Here is a 22,737-nt window from a genome sequence, read left to right as displayed (position 1 = left end):
CACGCCCTATAACCGGAGGTCTCAGGGCGGTTCACAGAACAAAATCAAAATATAAAACCACAAAATATATAATCAAAATGAAATCCACAACCCAATAACACCCCTTTCTTTCTTCTTGTTTCTTGCCTCAGACTTGCCTCATGTTGCTGTATTTAGTTTCCCTCATCATGTTATTTCGTTGCAGTTTTCTTTATTATTAAAACTATGTTTACATTTACGGGAGCCACTTATTTTTCTGAAAGCAAAAAGAAACTCTGCTGAAGAACGGTGGAATATCCTAAACTTGAAGGAGTGACGGGATATTCCCAATTTGCTAGGAGGATTGATTTTGTCAATCATCTCCCAGCAGTTGGTTATGGGCCCAGTCTGGGAGAGAGAGAGAGAGAGAGAGAGAGAAGTATATAAAAGTTCTGAAAGCCCTAGAACCTGCTGTGCCTGTTCTCACTTCAAGTAACTATCCTTTATGGAAATTTCGAATGGAGAATGAGCTGGTGAAAATGGATTTGTGAAAAATCTGCACCAGTGGAAGAGGCAGAAAAAGTAAAGTGTGAAGAGCAGGACGGAAAGGCGAGGGCAGAAATTTCAACTTATGTGAGTGACAATGACTTACACCATATGAGAGATGTTAAGACTGCCAGAGAGTTTTGGCAAGATCTGAAAGACTTGTATGAGAGAAAACACTCTGAATGAGAGACTATTTTATAATAAAGCTGTTCAATTAATAATAATAATAATAATAATAATAATAATAATAATAATAATAATAATTTATTATCCGCCCATCAGAGATTTAGAAACACATCTAAGTCTAGTGACAGAGTTGATGGATCATTTAAATACTATAGGCAAGAAATTTGAAGAAGAGGACAAAGTGATTTTAATTCTGTCAAGTCTGCCTGAAAGTTACAGTTCTTTGATACATGCACTGGAGACTAAAGATAAACTTGATACAAAATACGTTGTCTCAAGACTTAAAGAGGAGGCTGCTTGGGGAGCTGAAAAGGCAGCGGAGGGTGTAACACAAGCATTTGCTGTGCAAAAGACCGATAAGCATAATTTTAAAAATAAAACTGCTTTTCAAGGTGCAGGCAAAATAAAAAATAGGATCCGCTCAAGAGTGCCAGGTCTAATGAGCACAGCAACTTTTCTTTGCTAGGTCTCACCCCTAAGTCCCCTCTTCTCCAGGGGAGTATAATAGCAAAATAATGGGGAGGGGGAGGAAAAAATGAAGGGACAGAGGAAATAGCCCAATCAGGTGTCAGGGAATGGTTGGATGCAGAAGAATGGTGGGAGGAACGTCCAAGGGAAGAATAAGGTTCAGAGCCTGGGCACTGGTTGTGGATGACAATGAGTGATCAGAGGGAGAAGATTGGGAGGAGCTGGTGTCAGAAGCTGAAGAAGCAACAGGGCTTAGTGAGCTGGGAGAGTCTGTGGCAGAGAGAGCCCAGAAGCAGAAGCAGGAGAGGAAGGAGGCCAAGAGAGGCAGAGAGGAGTCCAGCTAGTGAAGAGTCACAGGTGTCTCCCCCTCCTGCTGCAACAAGCTCCCCTCCACGCTGGTCTCCCAGGACCAGGAGAGGCATGAAGAGGGCAAAGGAGAAATTAGCATCACACAGGTGCTGTCTCAGATTGCTTGTGAAAACCCCCAGAGAAAGAGGGGACTTAGGCAGCTGTGCGGAGGCAGGAACCTTCAGTCTCTGCAGCTGCTTCCTAGGGGTTAAGTCACAGGGGTCAGCAAATTTTTTCAGCAGGGGGCTGGTCCCTCAAACCTTGTGGGGGGCCGGACTATATTTGGGGAAGGGGAATGAACAAATTCCTATGCCCCACAAATAACCCAGAGATGCATTTTAAATAAAAGCCCACATTCTACTCATGTAAAAACATGCTGATTCCCGGACCATCCGCGGGCCAGATTTAGAAGGCAATTGGGCAAGATCAAGCCCCCGGGCCTTAGTTTGCCTACCCATGGGTTAGGACCTAGCAAAGAAGAGTTGCTGTGCTCATTAGGCCTGGCAATCTTGTGCAGATCCAAAAGAGTTTGTTATGTATTCAGTGGCCTGTGTTTGCCTGAGCTTGAGTCTGGGCTAAGGACTCTGAGGACCTGTGTTCTGATTCAATCACAGAACATTTCAGGATTTGGGCCGCTACCATTGGCCGTTGAACACTGAGTTGTGATTCGCAGCTTGGAAGTTGAGACAGCCAATCACGTTGGGAGTGGGTATGGCCCAGGATTTCAGGAATGAATATAAGCAGTTGCTTTGCCCCTGTTTCCCAGTTATGTAGTTCAATAAAGGTTCTTGCTGTTATCACTGTGGAAACCCACCTACACGTCAGAGTTCACTTACTTCATGTGATTTACTGCTGGCTGTCATCAGGACTGAGTAGTAGCTCACTGGCTACAGGATACTGACTGCCTTTTGAGTAACAAAAAAGGAAACCTAATTTCCAAAATGAAATTATGGTGCTGGAGGAGACTCTTGAGAGTCCCATGGACTGCAAGAAGATCAAACGTATCCATTCTGAAGGAAATCAGTCCTGAGTGCTCACTAGAAGGACAGATCCTGAAGCTGAGGCTCCAATACTTTGGCCACCTCATGAGAAGAGAAGACTCCCTGGAAAAGACCCTGATGTTGGGAAGAAGGAGAAGGGGACAACAGAGGATGAGATGGTTGGACAGTGTTCTCGAAGCTACCAGCATGAGTCTGACCAAGCTGTGGGAGGCAGTGGAAGACAGGAGTGCCTGGCGAGCTCTGGTCCATGGGGTCACGAAGAGTCGGACACGACTAAAGGACTAAACAACAACAAAGAGAATGGGCCAAGGCGCATCTTGTTAGAGAGCATGGCTGGCTGGCTGGGATCCTGAAGAGTAGCATTGCATACAGCACCATTTTCTGCAGGCGCCAGTTTGTGGATCTGGACAAGTGGGATCTCCTCCTGCAGCTTAGAAGAAGGAGCTTGTTCCCCTAGAGCACAGCAGCCTCCTGCTTTCTTTAGATGAAAAACGTCAGATCACAAGAAGCTCCATAGAAATCTGAACCCAAGGCTCACGGGGATAGCATAAGTATGATTTTTTCCCCAGTTGTTGTTGGCATCCTCCTGTCTCGGGAGACAACAGAGGAGTGTGTTTGCAGCAAGGAGGGGAACAATTTCTTACCTACCCAGTGTGTCAAGCCACTAAGGCACACACGGCTGATCACAGCTGATAGCCGCCACATGGATCAATTTACTCCACGCTGCCTGGAGTAACAGGCAAATTGTCACAGAGTGTCCCCTCTGGAAATGCCCACAAGTTTCCTGTCTTTTGCCAACCTTCAGTCCAGAAAAGGAAGGGCCTGATCCTCTTTTCACGCCGTGCGTTGCTGGCAGGTGCCAACCCCTGTCTATTACCGTACTTTTACAGGAACAAAGATTGGCCCTTGCAGCTTTTAGGCAAGACTGGAAGGGCTAATCCTCCTAATTAGGTCAAGAATGGATTGCTCGATTTAAAAATAAAAATTAAAAAAGCACGCCAGCGGGCCAATTTCTGATATAAATCTCCTTCTGCATTCAGGGCATGTGGGGGCTGGGGGAAGGTATCAGCCAATGAAATTTGATTTTTTTCCCCCTCCAGGATTCTGTCCACAAGGCAGGGAGGCGGCAGAGTGACAGATTCAGGTTTGCTTCCTCCCAAGCCAGCTAGGCAAAGCTGACCCTTTCTGTCCTCTGCAGCTAAGCAATGATGCTGCTTTAATTTCCTCTTGCTCCTGCTGCAGCCACAGAACTGCTTGGATGTTTGAAGCAGACGGGAGTTTAATGAAAATTGTAATTAGAACCCTGCAGTGCTCTCGTCTCTATGCCGGGCCTGCTAATTTGCATTACAAATCAAACCGATGTCAGGCAAAAGAAGGGAATTCATTAGAGACTAGCTGAGTAAAGTGTGCATTTGTGGGGGGGGGGCACACCCAGTATGAGATTGCTACCTTTGATATAATAATAAAACATTTCTGCCCTGCCCTTGATATGAGCTAAGGGAGGTTTCCACATAGGATACTAACAGGGCAATCCCATGCATCTTTACTCAGAAGCAAGCCCTGCAATATAATAATAATAATAATAATAATAATAATAATAATAATAATAATAATAATAATAATAATAATAATATATTTCTACCCCACCCATCTGGCTGGGCTTCCTCAGCCACTCTGGGCAGCTTCCAACATAATATTAAAGTACAGTAATATATCAAACATTAAAAGCTTCCCTAAACAGGGCTGCCTTCAGATGTCTTCTAAAAGTCTGGTAGTTGTTGTTCTCTTTGACATCTGATGGGATGGCGTTCCACAGGGCAGGCGCCACTACCGAGAAGGCCTCCTGCCTGGTTACCTGTAACTTGGTTTCTCGCAGTGAGGGAACCGCCAGAAGGCCCTCAGAGCTGGACCTCAGTGTCCGGGCAGAACGATGGAGGTGGAGACACTCCTTCAGATATACTGGACCGAGGCCATTTAGGGCTTTAAAGGTCAGCACCAACACTTTGAATTGTGCTTGGAAACGTACTGGGAGCCAATGTAGGTCTTTCAAGACTGGTGTTATATGGTCTCGTCAGCCACTTCCAGTCACCAGTATAGCTGCCACATTCTGGATTAGTTGTAGTTTCTGGGTCACCTTCAAAGGTAGCCCCAAGTAGAGCGCATTGCAGTAGTCCAAGCGTGAGATAACCAGAGCATGCACCACTCTGGTGAGGCAGTCCGTGGGCAGGTAGGGTGTAGTGGTGAGAGTGGTAGTGTGGTGAGAGCCAGTGTGGTGTAGTGGTTAAGAGCGGTAGACTCGTAATCTGGGGAACCAGGTTTGCGTCTCCGCTCCTCCACATGCAGCTGCTGGGTGACCTTGGGCTAGTCACACTTCTTTAAAGTCCCTCAGCCCCACTCACCTCACAGAGTGTTTGTTGTGGGGGAGGAAGGGAAAGGAGAATGTTAGCCGCTTTGAGACTCCTTCGGGTAGTGATAAAGCGGGATATCAAATCCAAACTCTTCTTCTTCAGCCTGCGTATCAGATGAAGCTGGTAAACAGCTGCCCTGGACACAGAATTAACCTGTGCCTCCATGGACAGCTGAGAGTCCAAAATGACTCCCAGGCTGGTCCTTCAGGGGCACAGTTACCCTATTCAGGACCAGGGAGTCCCCCATACCCACCCGCCTCCTGTCCCCCGAAAACAGTACTTCTGTCTTGTCAGGATTCAACCTCAATCTGTTAGCCGCCATCCATCCTCCAACCGCCTCCAGACACTCACACAGGCAAGCCCTGCAACATTTAGCAGGGCTTACTCCTGGCCAAGAATGCACAGGATTTCAGCCTAAGGACAAAGCAAGGTATGAAAAACATGTTTTTTAAAAGGGGGGTGGAAGGTCGGCTCCCAATTGCCCCAGAGGTGCTGCCTGTAGTGACCAGTTCAAGCATGTTTTAAAGAGCATGTTTATCGGAATGCATAGTTTGGCCCTAAATGTGCCTTTTGCATTCTCATGTCTGCAGCTACCTGCCTTATTCAGTAAACTGGGGAAGGGCTTCAGTGATGCTATGCCCAAGCCATGGAGATAAGTAACTATACAACTTTTAGAAGACATCTGAAGGCAGCCCTGTATAGAGAACTTCTTTAAAAAAAATGTTTGATGTTTTATTATGGTTTTTATATTTGTTGGAAGCCGCCCAGAGAGACTGGGGTAGCCTAGTCAGCTGCGCGGGGTATAAATAATAAAATTATTGTGATGGTGATGAAATAGGACGTCCCAATTTTCATTGGAGAAATGCTGGAGGCTATGAGCTCAGTAGCAGAACATCTGCTCTGCGCACAGCAGATCCCAGGTTGCTGCTTTCAATCCACAAGCTGTAGGCAATCAATCACGCTCTGCCTCCCATTTGCACCCAAATGAATGGGACGAAATAACGAAATGACAATGTAGTTTTCGTAACTTAGGCAAGCTGTGCAATAAAAAACAAAAATTTCACCACTAAAGACAGAGAGGTGAATAAAAGAGTTTTGGGGAGAAGACAAACTGCAGCTGAATGGAAACAGAGATGCATGCAGGGCACAATGAAAATGCACAGCCCTTGAAAATAATAATAATAATAATAATAATAATAATAATAATAATAATAATAATAACAACAACAACAACAACAACAACAACAACAACAACAATAATAATAATATGAAATGAACTGTGGTTCACCCCCTTCTTCTTCTTCTTCTTCTTCTTCTTCTTCTTCTTCTTCTTCTTCTTCTTCTTCGGTGATCCCTCGTAGCCGAGTAAGATTGTCTTCATAAACATGGTTTTAACAATGAGTCCATAGGTGACTATGGAGGCCAATTCTGGATCCACACTTCTTTCCACAGTGAGGACATTGGTTTCTGGGCAGGAGTTGATCAAGGTGAGGGTTTGCCAAGCATGCCTTCCTCTTAGCTCGTTTCTCTCTTGCGTCCTGCGTTTGAGTGTCTTCAAAGCCCATGACACCTTTGGTAAAGGCTGTTCTCCAATTGGAGCACTCGCAAGCCAGTGCTTCCCAGTTGTCGGTGTTTATACTACATTTTTTAAAAAATTGCCTTGAGAGAGTCTTTAAGCCTCTTTTGTTGACCACCAGCATTACGCTTTCCGTTTTAAAGTTCTGAATAGAGTAGTTGCTTTGGAAGACGATAATCAGGCATCTGCACAGCATAGCTTCTTCCTTCCTTAGGGTCTTGTTTTGTTTTGCCACAGCTGTGTTGGTAGCCTGGCTACCATTTTGCATCATCCACACAATCCTGGCTCTAGCATTGTTCCACTACACAATATATATTTGGAGTTCTGCAAAGTGGTCTTCATTTTTCAGAGGCAAGGACTAGAAAAATCTCAGGGATTTTTCACAGAAAAATGTCCTTTATAGCACAGCTGGAATTTCTGTTGAGAAGCTCCATGTATCCATTCTTGACAGAAGCCACAGAATAGGTGGAAGAGACCCAGAATGACTGTTTCCTGGCCAGTGGGTTGCAATACAGTCGCAGAGGCAATGCAACTCATCTGGTGGGCTGAGATTGTTAGATAATGAATAGATAATGAGTTGGGTGGACACTTCATGCCTCAACCCCAAAGAGGAAACACATCACCAAAAAAGGAGGACACTTACTGGACTATACAGTGGTACCTCGGTTTAAGAACAGTCTGGTTTAAGAAAGACTTGGTTTACAAACTCCGCAAAACCAGAAATAGTGTCTTGGTTTGAGAACTTTACTTCGGTCTAGAATGGAATCTGAATGGTGGAAGGGCACTGGCGACAGGAGGCCTCATTAGGGAAAGCGTGCCTTTGTTTAAGAACTGTTTTGGTTTAAGAACGGACTTCCAGAACGGATTAAGTTCGTAAACCAAGGTACCACTGTACATTTAAAGTAGCCTCACACCATTTAAACAGTCATGGCTTCCCCCAAAGAATTCTGGGGAGTTTAGTTTGTTGTGGGTGACCGGCGCTGTTAGGAGACCCCCTACTCCACTCACAGTGCTACAATTCCCAGAGATTCTGGAAGAGGAATTGATCGTTAAACCACATTGAGAATTGTAGCTCTGTGGGTTAGGCTTAACCTTAACAGCTGGAACTCCCTATTATACCTAAATGCCAAATGAAGCTACAGACAGACAGACAGACAGACAGACAGATGGATAGATGGATGGATGGATGGACAGCCACACACACACACACACACACACACACACCAAAATTCCACCCCATGTACAATTGGGATGTTTGGGGTCACTTGCCTCTAATTATTCTCAGACCAGGAAGAATAAATATTGGGATCAAATTTAGGAAAACAAGATTTTAGCTTTTTTGATATAGGATTTTGTAACAAAGGCTTGGCTGGCTTTCTTTTGGAGAGTACGCGCAGAGGAAGCAACAGTTTTGTTATTTCCTTGAATAAATGTATGTTATGCATTTCAGGCAGGTCCAGATTCTGTTTTTGCTGGCAAGTGGGGAAGGTAACACCCCCACATCCAGCAAAGCAGTGTTTATTTTCTCAAGGGATGGGGAAGGGAATGCAAGGTGGGGATGCTGAGCTGTGACAAGCTGATTTCCCTTTGGTTTAGGAAGTCACGAGCCAGCGTGAAGAGAGAGTTCACTCGCTCCTGACCTCTTCTTTTCCATCCCCTTGGCAAAAAAAACTGGGTTCATGCTCTGGTCATGCGCCTCCCTCCGCTATGACAGCCACATTCCCTTCTCTGGCCTTTCTGCATCCTGTTTCAGCCTGGAGTTGCCAGCTCTCCAGGGCTAACGTGAAGTCTCCATGTCTCCTGGCCTCATCCAGGTTACAGGTTTCAATCACTAGGTAAGTGAGAGTGTATTTAATAATGAGGGGTGGAGGATACCAAGAAGTGCATGCAGCTTTTAAATTTCATCCCAGGAGGAGCTGGCTGCAAATTACAGCACAGACACTCTAGGGCAGCCTTTCTCAACCTGTGGGTCCCCAGATGTTGTTGGACTACAACTCCCATCACCCCTAGCTAGCAAGGCCAGAGCTCAGGGATGATGGGAGTTGTAGTCCAACAACATCTGGGGACCCACAGGTTGAGAACCACTGCTCTAGGGGATCCACCCTCCTCCACTCCTTTCTCCCAATTAACCTCCGTCTCCAGGGGCTGCTCCTATGTCTCAGGTTTGGGCCTTGATAACTCAGAGTCTTGAGTTGACCTGGCATTTCTACTTCTTTTCCCTTTGCTCCCAGAAACTATTTCCCTGCCTCATCGCTCAGGGCACCTCCAAACAGTCTGTTCGTTGTTCATTCCCAGTTATTTGTGCTCATGATGGTATTGGGGTGGATATACGTGATCCCACTATCAATACCCTTTGCACCTCCAAAAGTTGCAGGCTGGACTGAATTGCTTCACTGGCAGTCGGTGTTATGTAATCCCATTTTCAATACCGTTTGCCCCTGCAAAAGATTTTTTTTTGGGGGGGGGTGTCACAGTGCTTCACTTCCAATCAGTGCATATCCCAAATCTTCCTGTAACTTTTTATACCGCAATTATATATATTTTTTTGTCCTGCTTTTGTTGCTATGTGGTCAAGAGTGCCCCTGCAGGTGGCAATAGCCTGATAATGTTGTTGCAGCATCACAGAACAACTAATAAAGCGGAAGGAAGGATTAGTGGTCCAGTATAATTCCTCCATGAATGCACTATACAGGTTAGGTTAAGTATTTAATTCGTTCCAGAGGTCCGTACTTAACCTGAAATTGTTCTTAACCTGAAGCACCTCTTTTGCTAATGGGGCCTCCTGCTGCCGCCGCGCCGCCGGAGCACGATTTCTGTTCTCATCTTGAAGCAAAGTTCTTAACCTGAAGCACTATTTCTGGTTTAGCGGAGTCTGTAACCTGAAGCGTATGTAACCTGAAGCGTATGTAACCCGAGGTACCACTGTAATTGCATCAACAGCATGTTGCAGAATACACACACACACAAAGAATATAAAGAACATTCTGGAGGGGCCCTCAGATTGTGTGCTGTTCTTCAAAACCTCATTGGTCTGGAGAAGAGCAGGACCAGATCACAGGACAGGTGTACATAGGTGAAAAAAGTCACTGCCAACTTCAGTTTTTGTGGTCCCTGAGCAAGATGTATCTGGTGTGAAACACCATCACTCCTGGCTATTTGCTCACCAAGCAGAAGATGGGTGGGACAAGCAAGTGACAGCAATTCTCTTCTTCTTCCTTGCCAACATTATTCACTTGCTCAGTCCTTTTGACCAAAGGGAGGGGGTAAAACAACAGGCGACAACAGAAAACAAGTGACAACTGCAGCAAGGCTACTGATGGCCTAGACCAGAGGATGGGGAACATTTAATAGCCTGAGGGACACATTCCCTCTTGAACAACCTTCCAGGGACTGTATGTCAGCAAGATTGCACCCCCCCCCCCTCAAAAGCATTTTTTCTAGGGTGAGAGCGTGGCACCCAAAATCGCCAGTGATCTCACACAAAAAAATTGGGATGTCCCATTTTTTCCGGGACATTTGATGGGTATGAAACTACAGAAAGGCAGTACTCAAATAAATGTATATGTATGCATGTACTGTATGTTTTGTGTGGCCTGGAGAGAGCAGGGGTGGCCTGAGACAGAGTCCAGAGGACAAGATAGAGGGGTCCCTATGGTTCCTCATCCTTGATCTAGATCAGTGATTAGAATAGACTAGACTAGACTAGACTAGACTAGAATAGAATAGAATAGAATAGAATAGAATAGAATAGAATAGAATAGAATTTATTATTTATACCCTGCCCATCTGGCTGGGTTTCCCCAGCCACTCTGGGCAGCTTCAAACAGAGTATTAAAATAGCGTGGTCTATTAAACATTAAAAGTGGGTGATACCAACCACTAGGGGGTGGTAGGATTGCTTAAAGGTAAAGGGACCCCCGACCATTAGGTCCAGTCGTGGCCGACTCTGGGGTTGCGGCGCTCATCTCGCTTTATTGGCCGAAGGAGCCGGCGTACAGCTTCCGGGTCATGTGGCCGGCATGACTAAGCCGCTTCTGGCAAACCAGAGCAGCGGACGGAAATGGCGTTTACCTTCCCACCGGAGCGGTACCTATTTATCTACTTGCACTTTGACGTTCTTTTGAACTGCTAGGTTGGCAGGAGCTGGGATGGAGCAACGGGAGCTCACCGCGTCACAGGGATTCGAACCGCCGACCTTCTGATCGGCAAGTCCTAGGCTCTGTGGTTTAACCCACAGCGCCACCAGCGTCCCATTTTGCTTAGGGATTGCTTAGGGTGGGACTAAGATGCATTGAGGAGCTCGAGGTGTAAATGATTGTCAGGTGCTGAAAAGCTGGTATCACTGGACCAAGTTCACCATTTTGTTGAACTAATCAAACTAAACAGTTTTCACTGGATTTTGAGTAAATGCACAATCCATTATTAGTGCTTCAGATTTTATGGTGTAATCATCATCATCATTTATTTATACCCCACCCATCTGGCTGGGTTTCCCCAGACACTCTGGCCATCTTCCAACAGAATGATCAAAACACGATAAAACATCAAACATTACAAACTTCCCTGAACAGGCTTGCCTTCAGATGTCTTCTAAAAGTCAGATAGTTGTTTTATTTCCTTGACATATAACAGGAGGGCGTTTCGCAGGGCGGGTGCCACTACCGAGAAGGCCCTCTGCTTGGTTCGCTGTAACCTCACTTCTCACAGTGAGGGTACCACCAGAAGGCCCTTGGAGCTGGACCTCAGAGTCCAGGCAGAAAGATGGGGGTGGAGACGCTCCTTCAGGTATCTTCCTTCATGGCAAACCACTGTTCTGAAAAACGCGTCATATAGGGTAGAGTAGGGGGTACAGGGAATGAGTTGATGGAACCCAAGGATGTGGTGGCCACTCCCCCAAAAAGTTTGGGAACCACTGCTCTAGATAGACCAGTACTCTTACTGGGTACAAAGGCCGCTGTCTGCATTCCTTCTTCGCTGCTTTCATTCACAGGACTGGGGCCTTCCTAATTTTGTCCTGGAGAGGCAAGGTGCAGCCGCACAGGTGAGGTCGCTTGGTAACTCACTGCACCTGGTGGCAAGTGCCGGGAAGGGATATAAGGTTAGCATTTCCCTGCAGCTCTTTGCCACAGCAACACGTTTCTTGCCTTGCTGCGTTTGGCTCTTTGCTTCCTGATCCTCAGACCTTGGCTCCTTGCTTCTCAACCCTCGGACCCTTGACTTCGTGACTCCTTGCTTCTTGGCCCTCGAACCCTTGACTTCATGACTCCTTGCTTCTCAACCCTCGGACCCTTGACTTCGTGACTCCTTGCTTCTCAACCCTCGGACCCTTGACTTCGTGACTCCTTGCTTCTCGGCCCTCGGACCCTTGACTTTGTGACTCCCTGCTTCTTGGCCCTCGGACCCTTGACTTCATGACTCCTTGCTTCTCAACCCTCGGACCCTTGACTTCGTGACTCCTTGCTTCTCAACCCTCGGACCCTTGACTTCGTGACTCCTTGCTTCTCGGCCCTCGGACCCTTGACTTTGTGACTCCCTGCTTCCTGACCCTCAGACCCCTGGCTTCTGGACTCTCGTTCCTGCTCCCACCCTGCCATCTTGCCCCCAGTCCTGGCGTCCTCAGCTGGGACTTCGATCACCCGAACCATGACAACCCCTTGCTGAAGTGTCTTGGCTTCAAAGACAAAGAAAAGAAGAAGCTAGGATTCTATTGCACACTTCAGGGTGTAACATGTAGCCAGCTCCTCCGAGAAGCCAAGAGGAGAAGTGTTGGTAACTACAGATATTTACGTGGCTTTGTTTAAGCACTGCTTATTCAGTGAAGAGCGTCGTTTATCTCCCCTGTCATCCTATGCAATTTGTTTTGGTTCCTCCGAATCTCTCAACAGCACACTTGACTCCCGAGTCCATTATTATGTATGCTTTTTTGGCCTCCTACCAACAAACACTCCAATTAAGTTTCTGTTCACAACGGTCCCTCGTGTCCATCCATCCCTCGCTCGCTCGCTCGCTCGCTCGCTCGCTCACAAGCCCCGTTCCCTGTGTTTGTCATCCAGGCTAGCAGCCCCCCCCAATCAGCTGACTCATGTTTTATTCAAAAGCAAATCGACTTCTTTACGAGAGGGCAGCAGGCCAAACCTGTCGTAAGAATCTTAAAGGAGACAAAAACATAATAAGGGCTTTATTCTTAATCCCGGCTTTATCTCCTAGAACCTCCTCTCCACTCCAGGTCTCTGCTTTGGAATATTTGAAATTATAATAAGGAAGGAGGGGGTGGGCTTTGAAAGAGGATGGGGCAAATTCATGGAGGATCCTGCTATCAATGGAATCTCACAAGTATCCAGTTGGCCACTGTGAGAACAGGATGCTGGACTACATGGGCCATTGGCCTGATCCAGCAAACTCTTATGATGTTCTTTAGGTAAAGTAAAGGGACCCCTGACCATTAGGTCCAGTCGTGACCGACTCTAGGGTTGCGGCGCTCATCTCGCTTTATTGGCCAAGGGAACCGGCGTACAGCTTCCGGGTCATGTGGCCAGCATGACTAAGCCGCTTCTGGCGAACCAGAGGAGCGCACGGAAACACTGTTTACCTTCCCGCCGGAGCGGTACCTATTTATCTACTTGCACTTTGACGTGCCTTTGAACTGCTAGGTTGGCAGGAGCAGGGACCGAGCAACGGGAGCTCACCCCGTCGCGGGGATTCAAACCGCCGACCTTCTGATCAGCAAGTCCTAGGCTCTGTGGTTTAACCCACAGCGCCACCTGCGTCCTTATGATGTCCTTTGGACTCTATGATGTCCTTTGGGCTACAGCTAATGAAGGCCAGCTTTGTTTGTTTGAAAAGAATCTAGGTTTATTTCACACACAGCCCTGCAAATAGCTCAAGTTATGCTCTTAGATCCAAGAGAGGATTAGACAAATTGGTGGAGGAGGCGGCTGTTGATGCCAGAGGCAGCAAAGCTTCTGAATGCCATTTGCTAGAAACCACAGAAAAAAAGAGTGGTCTTAGGGTTGAATCCTGCTTGCTGGTTTCCCACAGGCATAAGGTTGGCCACCTTGAGAGCAAGATGCTGGGCTAGATGGACCAATGGCCTAATCCAGCAGCCTCTTCTTATGATCTTATGCCTGAGTGCCTTCCTCCGTCCATTATTGCAGAACTGTAAACAACTCTCTGTGTAATTTCAGGGATGGGCAGACCTCAGGGCTTGCAGGATCTGTTTCATGTGTTACCACAGTCCTGAGGAACCCCAGTGCTGGGTGGATTACAGTAGCTCTGAGTTGGACAGAAAGTACTTCCAGACTGTTTCTGTTTTGGGGAAGGGTTCTGAAATATACTCGGAGTCGAGTGTGAATTTCATGCTCTTTGTTCAGCTCATAGTAGCAATGAATGAAGCTTTCCCCAAAGCGTCTAGCTATATATACATTATTTATACAATGGGCACCGCGTGATTGGCTAATTCCAGGCTGCTCCTGTAGGCCAATCAGGTCACTGATTCACTTCCACTTGGAGCTGGATTGGGTGGCTCTTGCGGACCAATCAGACTGCTGCATTCTGGATCCTATTGTTTTAAGATTTAGCTGAATACATAACAGTTCAATCACAACCAGAAAATTCAGGTTGCACAATTAATAGTTGGCTGGGAGGTCTTGCACCACAAACCCACTTCTTCCAAAGACCAATCTTTGCAATAAAGAAAGTCTAAAATATTGGGAAGGCACTGGGTTGGCAGTGGCTGCTGTGCTAATCACGTGAATTAACTCCAACTCTGAGATTTATTGGCCCGTCGCCTTCTTTTTTCCCTTTATTCAAGCATTTCATTCAAGAATTTTCTCCATCCCAGTTCACAGATTGCAAATGTATATTTGGCAACAGAATGGATCCTGCTACTTGTAGAGTCAACTGTCATCTAGGAAATGGAACAAAGGGGACATTATTCATCTGCTGGAAAGACGTACAATCCCCTTTTTGTCCCAGACGTTTGTTGAAAACCATATTCTGTTACCATGCCTTTCGCTCTCTTGCCATCAGTTGCACAATTCACAGCCAAGTGCGGTTTTAGGGGAGACTTGAACCGCCCCATTTACACTCCTAAAGTGGCCCAGATCCAGAATGCACACACAATGTTATGAGGCACTGGTGCCCTGCAGCAAGCAGGTTTCTGCAGGGACTATGAAGTGTCTTATATGGTTTGGGAGGCACAGCTCAGCATTCATGTGCTTGGACATAGGGTTCAAAGACACGGGTTCAATCCGCACCACCTCTAGATGGGATGCCAGACAACTCCAAATAGAACAGAAACAGGAGCAGAAATTGATGGCGTTTGCAAACTCATGCCACATCCAGAATGGAAATCTGTCCAGTGAATGCAGTCGGTATTCACTGTTGTTGCTTTCAGTGGCGTAGTGTGGGGGGTGCAGGGGGGGCCGGCCGCACCGGGCGCAACATCAGGGGGTTAGGGTTAGGGGGCGCAAATCCACGGGTTAGGGGGCACAAATTACTTGCCTTGCCCCAGGTGCTGACAACCCACGCTACGCCACTGGTTGCTTTCCATCTGCAAATATGTAACTGTAGACGTTTCCTTTCCACTGAAATGAATGGAGTGGAACAATGCAGTGGTGATGTAACTTACCAAATTCACATAATTAATTATGCAAATTGGGTAAGTTGTGCAATTTTGCCACAGTGGACAGTGTGAGGAATAACATAGTTCCTGGTGGAAGTGGAACTGCAGCAGAACAGAAACAGCATTGCGTGCGGCAAATATAGTTGCTATAAGTCCGTAAATGAAACACAACTGATTACGTGGAAATGCAGGAATAAATGCCCACCCAGTGGAATGCCCTCCCATCCAACATCAAGGAAATAAAAAACTTTTTGATTTTTAAAAGACATCTGAAGGCAGCCCTGCATAGGGATTTTTTTAATATTTGATGGCTTATTGTGTTTTGATTTTTTGGAAGCCGCCCAGGGTGGCTGGAGCCACCCAGCAAATTTTTATTATTATTATTATTATTATTATTATTATTATTATTATTATTATTATTATTATTGCTGCTTCTGCTTCTGCTACTGCTACTGCTACTATTACTATACATTTCCCCCCATTTTGCATTCGTGTTTCCTTTGCAATGAAATGAATGGGGTCGAATAGTGTGATGGCAATTTATATTACTTAATTATTTACCTAAGTTCCATAAGTTATGTGATTGGAGCTGAGCCAGCAGTGGAATAATGCACTTTTGATGGAAGGTGAAATGCAGCAGAATGGAAACAGTGATGAATACAGGGCTGAAGGGAAAGCTGTGCTTTCTTAGGATCCCTAATCTCCCTTCTCAGCAGCTCTAGGAACAACCCCTGCCCCAAATCCACATTGGACAGAGTAGAGGGCATACCACCATACAAAGTTCGCTTCCCTCCCATCCACCCATATATAACTCTTCAGCTCCATCTGCTAGCTGCTCTGGGACTGCCTTTAGCATCTGGGAGACGACATCAGGAAGAACATCTCATCAGGGGGATTCCAGGGCATGTTACAGAATGCAAAAACACAAAGCAAGCTAAACAATTTGCAACTGAAAGAATTGAGTGGGTCCTATAAGCATAGACTGGCATTCAGCTAATGGACCTAACTGAGCCATGTCCATTCATTAAAATGTGTCTGCTCTGAGGAAAACCACCCATGTATCTCAGGTATCAAAGACCAGGGCTCAGGGTACAAGGTTCAGCTGATGACAAATGCTATACAAGGTGCCAGATGGACTGCCACACTCAGTGCTCTCCCCTGGGTTACCACCCCACAAGCTTCCATAGGTGCTGGAGCTACCAAGACCCCATTGCATTTCAGATGTTGTTTTTGTTGTTGTTTAGTCGTTTAGTTATGTCCGACTCTTTGTGACCCCATCGACCAGAGCACGCCAGGCACTCCTGTCTTCCACTTCCTCCTGCAGTTTGGTCAAACTCATGCTGGTAGCTTCAAGAACACTGTCCAACCATCTCGTCCTCTTCTCCTTGTGCCCTCCATTTCCCCCAAAATCAGGGTCTTTTCCAGGGAGTCTTCTCATAAGGTGGCCAAAGTACTGGAGCCTCAGCTTCACAATCTGTCCTTCCAGTGAGCACTCAGGGCTGATTTCCTTCAGAATGGATAGGTTTGATCTTCTTGCAGTCCATGGGACTCTCAAGACTCTCCTCCAGCACCATAATTCAAAAGCATCAATTCTTCAGCGATCAGCCTTCTTTATGGCCCAGCTCTCACTTCCATACATCACTACTGGGAAAACCATAGCTTTAACTATACAGACCTTGCATTTCAGGTTCCTGGGGCCAAGGCCTTTCAGGGCTTTAAACACTAGAGTGAGCACCTTAAACTGGCAATTCAGTCGGTGACAGCTGCTGTGTGACGGCGGTGCAAGGAAGACAGCCGGTGGAAGCAGAGAATCTTGACCTCCACCTGAATTCATGCCCCGTGCTCCCCCAGACAATGCCCAGGGAAAGGGGAAAGGTCAAGGACAGAGACGTATCAAAGCTTGGTCTCCTGACACACATTGCATTCGCCTCTCCCCGCTAAGGGAATACACCCGGCCATGAATCTGCAGCTACTCAATACATATCGAGACAGTGGAGCAAACTCACGAGGGAGACCGCTGTTATTATTACAAAGGAACATAACCAAACACAGGAGAGCAGCTTCGAAAGAGGCCATTTGGAAACCGTGTGCGTGATCCAAAAGTTAATGGGAGTCACCATATGTTGTTCTGCACCAGCTGAGGCCTCCGGACCTGCTGATCATTATAATCATTATTTATTTAGATTCATAAAAGTGGTCTTACGGCACCTTGGAGATTTGCTGCTTTATTGCTCCAAGAGTCTCTGGTAAACAAGAGGCTGCTTCATGTCAGTTGCCTCATGTGCTCCAGAGGTCCTGACTGAGCTGGTTTCCCTGGTCCCTCTTCCTTGCAACTTGTCACCCCTATGTTTTCTCCTTGGGGATGGTTTTCAACCCATTTCTTTATTTGTAGGCTGCTTCCTCATTAGCATTTCTTAAGCATGGCATGAGTAGTGATGTATGGAAGTGAGAGCTGGACCATAAAGAAGGCTGACCGCTGAAGAATTGATGCTTTTGAATTCTGGTGCTGGAGGAGACTCTTGAGAGTCCCATGGACTGCAAGAAGATCAAACCTCTCCATTCTGAAGGAAATCAGCCCTGAGTGCTCCCTGGAAGGACAGATCGTGAAGCTGAGGCTGCAATACTTTGGCCACCTCGTGAGAAGAGAAGACTCCCTGGAAAAGACCCTGATGTTGGGAAAGATTGAGGGCACAAGGAGAAGGGGATGACAGAGGATGAGATGGTTGGACAGTGTTCTTGAAGCTACCAACATGAGTTTGACCAAACTGCGGGAGGCAGTGGAAGACAGGAGTGCCAGGCGTGCTCTGGTCCATGGGGTCACGAAGAGTTAGACACGACTAAACGACTAAACAACAACAATAACCATGGCATGTAGAAAGAAGGCAAACAGAAGATGGAAGAGTGAAAAGTCAACATGAAAGCAAGGGAAACACTTCCTGGAATAAACACTTAAAGTGCTTCCTGGAATAAGAAAGTATTTGTTATATGATAGAGGTTCTTTACTTAATCTTGATCAGATAGGAGATCCACAGGAGAACAACAATGAATGCATGGCTTCTAGGGTTAAAAGCTGTGCATTGGACTCCCCCAAAGTTCTCAGTGGTTGGGCTTAAACCCAACAGGTAACATTACCTGAACCCAAGTTGCTAGGGCCTTCTCGGTAGTAGCGTCCGCCCTGTGGAACACCCTCCCATCAGATGTCAAGGATATAAACAACTATCTGACTTACAGAAGGCATTTGAAGACAGCCCTGTTTAGAAAAGTTTTTAATGTTTGAAGTTTTATTTTGTTTTAATGTTCTGTTGGGAGCCGCCCAGAGTGACAGGGGAAACCCAGCCAGATGGGCAGACAATAAATTATAAAATTATTATTATTATTATTATTATTAGCCTTGTAAATTAGTACAAAACCACTGAACCTGGTCCAATAATATATGGGCAGCCACATATCCTGGGAGTGTCCTGGAAAAAACGAACATCCTGTTTTCTTGTGTTGAGAGCTCACCTTCTAAAAAGTGTGGTGCCCCAAAATGTGTGTTTTGGGGTGTCGTGTGAGCCCAGCCCTGAACAAAGTGTCACTGAAGCTCAATGATTTCACATGGGTCACATGACTCTCACAGAAGCAGATGCAGGAAGACGCACGTCCTGGTTTTGGGACTCAAGATATTGGAGGGTATGCAGCCAGTGCCAGATTTTGGGCACCAGAATTATGTGCTGCTGGTAATACAGACCTACCTTTTGTTACGTTTGCTTCATGATACATTTTTTTCAGGTTGTGACTGTGGCGACCCAGAAGTACCGGAAAGGGTTACTTCTGGGTTTCACCACTCGCGCATGCGCAGACGCACAAAATGACGTCATGCACAGAAGCGACGAATCACAACCCGTGTGTGCACAGTCACAAGTTGTATTCCTTTCAGGTTGCAAACAGGGCTCCAGAACAGATCCCGTTCACAACCAGAGGTACCACTGTATTATTATTATTATTATTATTATTATTATTATTATTATTATTAACTGAATTTATGTACCGCCCTATACCTGCTGGTCTCACGGCGGTTCACAGGATAAAATCAGAATATAAAACCACAAAATACGTAATCAAAATAAAAACAACAACAACCCAATAACCCTCCCCCAAAAGGGGATAGGATGTCAATCCAATCAACCAAGTTAAAGACCTAGTTAAAGAGGAACATTTTTGCCTGGCACCTAAAGGTGTATAATGAAGGCGCCAGGCGGACTTCCCTGGGAAGCGCATTCCACAGATGGGGAGCCACTGCAGAAAAGGCCAATTCTCATGTTGCCACCCTCTGGACCTCTCATGGAGGAGGCACACGAAGAATGGCCTCAGAAGATGATCTCAGGGTCTGGGTAGGTTCATATGGAAAGAGGCGGTCCTTGAGGTATTGTGGTCCAGAGCTATTTAAGGCTTTATAGGTCAAAGCCATGGTAGTCCATCCCCATCAACAGTCCAGCCACAGCAAGTACCAGGAAAACTGGGGCAGAGGACAACATAAAGGGGGAGGTAGCTCTGTGTGAGGGGAAAGGAGCCAACAGCACCATCATCAACCCCTAACTGACTGTTGAAGAAGGGGAGAGGGAGGGAGGGAGAGAAAGAGAGAGGGGGCGCTCAAACTGACCCTTTAATCTGCTTCTTGTTCTGCTGGTGAGAGAATTGGCAGGGAGAGTTGGCATTATGCAAGCTTCACATCACACACACACACACACACACACACCCTCATTTATAATTCTCCTCATACTGCAATTAAAAAGTACACCCCAGGACCAATGAAATGAGGCTGCAATCCTATACACATTTGTTTGGGATTAAGTCCTATTGAATTTACTAATTATTACTAATAGCGTCTGTGTCTTATCTAGATTGAGCTTCTGTTTATCTGGGGGCATTATGCAGCCAGACACTGGTTCAGCACATCCACTGCTACAACTGCTTGCGACGAACATGAGAAATAGGGTTGCAGGCGATCAGTGCACTGCTGAAAACGCCCTCGGAAACCCTGGGTGGTTCCTCAAAATGAATTCATGCAGGCGTTGAATAACACACGGAATAAGGGTGAGTCCTGCAGACCCCACACTGAAGGACCAAACAAGACTTCCCCAGCACCAGCCTCTGGGGTCAGGTCCCCAAAAGTAAGAGCTGAACCCACTGAAAAGGAATATCTCTTGTTCCCTACATGGACAGCTGCTCCAGAAGGATGCCATGGTCAATGGTACTGAAAGCCAAGAGATCAACAAAGATCCACAGGCTCACATTCCCCCGTCAATGAAAAATTTGTTTGTGTGAGCTCTCACTCATGTAACCTTCATGTGTGAATGAGCCATTACAGGACTGAAGCCCCTCCAACCATCCTTTAAGGCTCCTAAAGAGATTCTCCCATTTCCCTGAGAAGCTATTTATCTCTGACCAAGCTCTTGGTGAAGCTGTTTGTTTTTATTTAATGAGCGTGCTTTTTTTTTGCATGATTTTTATGATGATCTGGAGAGTCATCCAGTCCAATGCCTTGCAATGCAAGAGACTCCATCTCAGAATATTGTGAAAGAACGATGTCAATCAACATTTGATGATCTCCTTCTGTTGTTGTTGTTTAGTCATTTAGTTGTGTCCGACTCTTCGTGACCCCATGGACCAGAGCACACCAAGCACTCCTGTCTATGATCTCCTTCTACCGGTCCACAATAGAAAGTGTCCTTTCATACTGCATCACGGTGTGGTGCGCTGGTTTGACATCAACTGATGGGAAGTGCCTACAGAGGGTGGTGAATACAGCGCAAGATATTATGGGCTGTCCCGTGAATCTGCTGGATGAAATAGCAGAAGAACGTTGCCTCAGGAGAGTGAGGAAAATTCTCAGGGATGATTCACACCCTGGCTGGCACTTTCTTGATCTCCTGCCCTCAGGCAGAAGATATAGAAGCATGATTAGTCGCACCAACAGGGTAAAGAACAGCTTCTATCCGTGGGCTGTTAGGCTGCTGAATGAAAAGATAACAACAGGGCAACTGGCTTTCAGGTTTGGTGGGTGTGCGTCAGTAAACAAGGGGAATTAAAAATAAGAGAGCTGAGTGGGAGGTGCTCGTGTAATCTCACTGTGTACAAGTTGTACAAGTGACAATAAAGTATTTCAAATTTCAAAGACCACTACCTGGTAAAAGTCATCATGATGTTGTGGCTACAGAGTTAGAACGGTGGTGCCTCACATTCAGAACCACCCCCAGCCAAGTAGCTGAGCTGAGCTGGGTCCAACCTCACCCACGGGGTTGTTGTGTTGATAAAAGACAGGGGCATGCATGTACACAAATCTGTGTGTGTGTGTGTGTGTGTGTGTGTGTGTGTGTGTGTGTGTGCCACTTCAAGTCACTCGGATGAAGGATAGGGTGTAATAAATACTTCTCCCTTTATAAAAGGTAAAGGACCCCTGGACGGTTAAGTCCAGTCAAACTATGGGGTTGCAGTGCTCATCTCACTTTCAGGCCAAAGGAGCCAGTGCTTGTCCACAGACAGCTTTCCGGGTCATGTGGCCAGCATAACTAAACCACTTCTGGTGCAATGGAACACCGTGATGGAAACCAGAGTGCACGGAAACGCCATTTACCTTCCCGTTGCAGTGGTACCTACCTGTTTTTATCTCTTTGCACTAGTGTGCTTTCAAACTGCTAGATTGGCAGGAGCTGGGACAGAGCAATGGGAGCTCACTCCGTCATGGGGCTTTGAACTGTCGACCTTCTGATTGGCAAGTCCAAGGGGCCCAGAGGTTTAGACCACAGTGCCACCCACAACCCCTCCCTTTACAGCTAGCAATTAGAATGGGGACTGCCATGTTCATTTCCCACAATGCCCTGCTGTGCATTGTGGAGAATGCACATTTTCCCCTTTAGCTGCACAGAATGTAAACCTAGGCCTGGCATCAGCACCCAATATCCATGGACAGCTGCCAGAATTCTTCTACCTTTACATTCCAACCGTCAAGAAGAATGTGTTTTTGATTCCCATCTGCAGGGCTGGGCTAGTCCTGCTAGCTGGAGCATCACGGTAGATGAGAGCCTGAGCTATATGAACCAAGAAGTTCCTTGAGCGCTACTCTTTTAGCACGCTAATGCATGCAAGCAAGCAGAATTATCTTTGCAATTCTTTTTTTGCATGCTGCTGAAAGAGAGGGTGCAGTTGTCCCTAAACATTGCCTGGGCTAGTTTATACGTATAGGTGCAAAGGTATAAATAATTACTATAATTTAAATAGAAATGCTATCCATCCATTGAAGCTGAGGCTCCAGTACTTTGGCCACCTCATGAGAAGAGAAGACTCCCTGGAAAAGACCCTGATGTTGGGGGAAATGGAGGGCACAAGGAGAAGGGGACGACAGAGGACAAGATGGTTGGACAGTGTTCTTGAAGCTACTAGCATGAGTTTGACCAAACTGCCGGAGGCAGTGGAAGACAGGAGTGCCTGGCGTGCTCTGGTCCAGGGGGTCACGAAGAGTCGGACACGACTAAACAACGACTAAACAGCAACAACAATCCATCTCACCATGGTGGAAGTGACCTGTGTGCCTACTTAATTTGCTGTCCATCTTATGCTCACATATCTTTAAATTGGTCTTGG

General features: G+C 46.4%; 1 protein-coding gene and 1 long non-coding RNA gene across 4 annotated transcripts in view; one reads left to right on the top strand and one right to left on the bottom strand.

The window, feature by feature from the left end:
• The window catches only part of NKAIN4 (sodium/potassium transporting ATPase interacting 4), a gene marked incomplete at its 3' end in the record, with an annotated part of 97,996 nt that overhangs the window by 68,595 nt on the left and 6,664 nt on the right, over positions 1-22,737 (bottom strand). The window lies entirely within an intron of this gene.
• The window catches only part of LOC309373295, a 118,913-nt gene continuing 105,409 nt past the window's right edge, over positions 9,234-22,737 (top strand). The window contains exon 1 of the long non-coding RNA XR_014169953.1: positions 9,234-9,415. This is a non-coding gene — a long non-coding RNA (uncharacterized lncRNA). The remainder of the gene's footprint in view (positions 9,416-22,737) is intronic.

The sequence above is a fragment of the Podarcis melisellensis genome (genome assembly GCF_964234715.1).
Source record: "Podarcis melisellensis genome assembly, chromosome: 6".
In the NCBI taxonomy this organism is placed as follows: Eukaryota; Metazoa; Chordata; class Lepidosauria; order Squamata; family Lacertidae; genus Podarcis; species Podarcis melisellensis.
The sequence above is the reverse complement of the archived record's forward strand: the minus strand, read 5'-3'. Positions and strand labels throughout refer to the sequence as shown.